Source organism: Denticeps clupeoides, chromosome 16 (assembly GCF_900700375.1).
Source record: "Denticeps clupeoides chromosome 16, fDenClu1.1, whole genome shotgun sequence".
In the NCBI taxonomy this organism is placed as follows: domain Eukaryota; kingdom Metazoa; phylum Chordata; class Actinopteri; order Clupeiformes; family Denticipitidae; genus Denticeps; species Denticeps clupeoides.
Window position 1 is genome coordinate 13007604 of NC_041722.1, and position 5385 is coordinate 13012988.

Below are 5385 nucleotides of genomic sequence, written 5' to 3' on the forward strand. Positions count from 1 at the left end.
AAGAGATGGAAAGCACAAACAAAATTTTGTCCTATTGTAGAAGATTTTATAATAATCTAGAATTTGCTTAAATGCACAACGTGAATATGTGTATTTCAGTGATTGATATACAAGTTGGCTGTTTTGGTCCTTTTCTGGACCAGTTTAAAACACAGTATTAAGGGATTACATGTGCAACATCTGTGTAGACAAAACATTTAGCACTAAAAGACTAAATGGGTTGTGTGCATGGCCTAAAACCCATCTGAAAAGTGGTTTCCCACTCCTCTTCCTCCAGTGGCATTAAATTACAGGGCTCTGTTCTTAAAAGTGCTAGAGTCAATTAACATGAATAATGAATAGAGAGCCTGTCCAATACGACACTCCTCTCCACCTTACTGTCTTGCAGCATTTAGATGTGCATGCAGCTGAAGGGTACGAAATATTTTGTGTCCGTGTGCCTGTGCTGACATAGTAAATACATATCTTGTCAGACTAGGGAAACTTTTTTTTCATATAAATAATATTTTATTTTCCTTGCTTGAAAATGCCTTATTTCTTTAGAGCCAATGTGCCCTGGAAAGCCCTTTAAAACCCCAGGACCTTAGTTCTTAAACTGTGGTGTGTTTACCACTGGGGATAGCAGTATGCCATGGATGTAAATGTAGTGTAGATTTTAATCCCACCAGCTTCATGTAGTACCGTTAACATCCTCACTTGCTGTTTGACTGCAGTATTGACAGTGTATGAATAATAATAATATATTTAATAAATTTAATAATTTATTAAATAATATTAATTTCAGGACTGAAATGTCTTCATCCTCCTATGTAAACAAGTTAAATATAGACACGCTACTACATTTTAAAGCCAACCATTACTGCTGAACTTGGAGAGCCAACATTTTTCTGATGTGGTACTCATTGTGAAAATACACTGTGTGAAAAACAGTAGAATGTATCCAGGTCCACATTTCTTATGAAAGATTGCCCTCTTGTGTTGAAGACACTTTAGTACAATACTTAAATGAATGTAGAATAGTCAAATGTCACATGTCAATGTCATTGTCAGTAAATGTCAATGCACACATTTAAGCAACAAGAATTTAGTGTGTGTGTCTGTGTACACCAGCCATATTTACAGTCAAATCTGACAGTAAAATCTTAAGTTTGGTTGACCCATATTCTTAATAGTCTATGCTCAGTTACCCCACTTCCAATAAATTGTCATCTGTAATTAAATATATTAAGTGAAAAGTGAAAGTAATTGTCTTTGTCATTGTGATATACAGCACAACCAAATGTGTCCTCTGCTTTTATCCCACCACACTCAATGAGCAGCAGGCAGCCATGAAAGGCACCCGGGGAGCAGTGTGTGGGTACGGTACCTTGCTCAGGGGGACCACAGTGGCAGTAACTTACCAACTAGGTCACCACTACTCCAAGATTATATTATGTTGGTGTTACTGTGTGTGACATGATATTATAGACTAAAGGCTATCCATGAAGAACACATGCTCATAGCCAAAGCTTGGCAAAGCAGTTGGTAAAAAAAAAAAAAAAAGTCTAATCACTTTAAAATTATGCAGTCTGAGTAATCTGTTATTCTGACAAATTTCCAATATGACCTGATGAGTAGAATATAAACACTTCTGCGCACTGTATTTTGAAAGATTTAATTTAATTTTGTGAAAAATTATATTGTATTAGTGAACTACTTCTCCCAAAAACTGTGTCCATAAGTTCTGCCTGTTTGTTTTGCCCGGGCATAGTGGCATTACGCCAACCCACAGGGGCCTGCAGTGATGGCAAATATGTACAGCATGTGTTTTCCTCATACAGTAGCTAATTAGGACATTCAAGCTAAGGTGAGAACACTTCAGTTCCTTTAATTAGTAATCAGGGAACTGCTGCAAACTCCTGCAGGGCGGGAGCTATCCATGGATGAGAGAATGAAATACGGCATAATGAGCAAAATCCACAAAACAGTTTAACTGGAGACGAGCACCTTTTCATTAGTGCCCTTCCATAATTATTTCTGAATGCACTGTTCGCACTAGCCAACCTTGAGAAAATGCCACACTCTCACCCGGTGGGTGGACTGGCCACACCCTCTTTTGCTACTGCTCGCGCTCTATGAACCTTTGACCCCGATTGTATGAACTTGTGCACTGATTCATCGCTACTGATTGCACTAATTGTGTTCAGTGTTTGTAACGGTGGGTGTTTGGTTTCTTTTTCTCTCTCTCTCTACATGAGAATGAGCTCAACATTGGCACTAATTCTGAATTGACCTGCATGTGATCAGTAACTGATTATTTAGCTGTTTACTTTTGTTCCCATCACACCAATAGTATATATATATTTTTTTTGCTATTTAACCATATAAAAATGCAGTTTTTGTAAGCAAGCTGTATTAAATTAGCAATATAAGCAAAAGGGTTCAAAAACAACTGCTTATTCCTGGTCTTAATGGACACTCCAAAAATCAGGATTTGTATGACTTAACCATACCGTAACTACTGAAATGACAAAATGTAAAGGTTTTTTTAATTGCTTTATTTTTTTATCCTAGAATTACATAAGGCCATTCCTTGCATGTATAGACACACTGTGAGGATGTAGACTGTATAGTGCCCAGTGACTGGTGAGGCCCACTGATTCAGAACAATGGTAAGTGAGTCAGTGTGAATCACTCCACGGTCCATTTCCATGGAGATCCAACCTTGTGCCGCTAGAGGGAAGTATGGTTCTATTCGTCCCCACAGCTCTTGTAGGGGGAAAAAGCAGCAGAAATGATCATCACAACTTTTGGAGAATGATGACGTGTAGCTAAAAGTTCGCCCATTTTTCATTTTCATTTAAACAAATATGCTCCGCTCGGAAATCTATGGTCGGTGTAGGTCTACGTTGTGTAATCTCTTTTTGAATGGGGCAGTGGATGAATGGAACAGGATTTTTTCTATATTCTAATAATGAACAGCAAAGACAATGTTTCTCTGCTCGAATGGGTACATTTTGGGGAAAGAAGCTGGTACTGCAGGTCAGTAAACTCTCCATAAAGTGCCACGCAATTCGCCCCATCACCTCACGTCACCTCTCCCGCAAGACCAAAACAAAACGGGGGCGGGGCGTGGCTACCCAGTTTGGACTGCGCATGCGCAACGGCTAGGGTCACGTTTTGGCCTTACCATGTGGCTTTCAGAGCACGCATGCGCATTGCAAATCGGGTGGCGACAGGAGGGACAAAATGCACGTGGGACACATAACCAAAGATTTAAAGCCCCCTCCCCCCCCCTTTTTTTTTACAAGCAAAACAATTATCCCCAAAGCAAAAATAACAGTCATAACATATTTACACATTTTGTGTAATTAGACATGCAGCATGATGAAACCTGTCACACATGCATAAACAGACACATAGACACCAAGTCTGTTGTGTTTTCATTATATCCATGCAATTGGATGACTTCTACATTTAATGGTTTTTTTAATTATAGAATATATCACGTTAGCAATGATAATTAGTTTATTGCTGGTGGAATTAAACCTCTCACATGCTTCATAACTACCAAACAAATTGTTTTGAAACGATTATCAAGCACTTTAGTACGGCGCGTCGTAACTTACACATTTAGCTGTTTATACATTTTAGTCATTATGGATTTGAATACTGTGCGCTTTACGAAATCAGAAATATTTTCTAGCTTTACCTCCTTGTACAATTAGATGCAACTAAGACAAATCTACCATGCATTTAAATAATAATTTAGTAATTACAGTAATTAACTATTACTGTATACTGTGAATATCATTCATTTTAGGTAAAAAAATGAGTAGTAACTAGTGTCCTGTATTTGACCAAGATTTCACCAAAATGAATAGTGTGCTGCTGGATGAAGAGCCAGGCGGGAGCACGGAGCCGTCGCCACGCCGCGCCGCTCGTCTTCTCAGCCCAACAACCGTGGATAAAGACTTGGTGTTTTTTTTTTTCTTGTTTCCTGGCAGCATTGGCAAAATGTCACGAAACGAATTAAATCGATATGCTGGTACAGAAGGACTACACGTGGCGCAAATGAAATGCATTCTCTCAGTCCAGCAAAGCGAGTCGGCGCTTGGGGTGGTAGTAGCCTAGTGGGTAACACACTCGCCTATGAACCAGAAGACCCGGGTTCGAATCCCACTTACTACCATTGTGTCCCTGAGCAAGACACTTAACCCTAAATTGCTCCAGGGAGACTGTCCCTGTAATACTGATTGTAAGTCGCTCTGGATAAGGGCGTCTGATAAATGCTGTAAATGTAAATGTTCTGCGCAGCTTGCCTTGTAGAGGTGTAGCGGAACGCGACACAGAAACGTGCTCGTTGTAGGTAACGTTTGCTGCTTTTGTTAATTTACTTCGTGTATCTTTTTTAACGTGTCGGCCAAGATGGCGCCGGACAAAAAATCAGGCGACCTCGTCGTTCCCCTCCACCCGGCTCTCTCGGAACGACGTAAGTTTACCTCAGGTCGGGGGACCGGGGTGACAGGCAAACGCATGGCGTGTGACACACGTGTGTAACATCGGCGACGGACAGTTGGGGACAGGCGCCGCGGACGCGCTGAGTCGGAGAGCATCAAAGCTGCGCCGAGGCGGCGCGCATCAAACCTGCGCCGAGTCGGCGCGCATCAAACCTGCGCTACCGAGACGCAAAGTCACCCTGCGCTCATCTATAATTTTTGTATAGAGTGCCACATGTAACACACAAATGTAGACGTTTAAGTAAATGTAAATGATTGTTTAAAAAAAAAGTTGTTTTTTAGCGTCTTCGCAAGTCGGAGCCGAACACCCGCTGCAGTCGGACCCGTGAAATGGCCCTGGGTTTGAAGGTCTTATATCAAAACTGCGGCGTGTGTCGCACCAGCATGAAGAGCTTTACTATTCGCACCGGCAACCTGCGTCTTAAATCTGCATCTGCCATATGGTTAATTTTTTTTTTGTAATAATCTCTTTATTTCGAACCCCCGCCTGTTCTCTGCTTATGCATCACGGCACTCGCTCGACGTGTTTCGGTTCGGTTCGTTGTCGTAATGAAAAGAAGAAAAAAGATAAAGAAAAACAGCGACCTTGTTATTTTGCGCGACTTATTTACATTTTCAGATATGTGAAACGTGATTTACATGTCATTTTTTGTAAGTTGCAGATTCATTTGTAGTAATATAGTAATTATTATGTCACATTTCTGATGGAATCGTTACAGTGATTATCCCATTACACTTAATAAAGGATATTTTCCACATAAACTACTTTTATCATAATACCTTGCATCAGAGGCCTAACCTATGAGAGTAAATATTAGCTGCTGAAGAAGTGCCCTTTTATGAAACATGGATATTAATGGTTAGTAATGTTAAATGCCCCGACAAC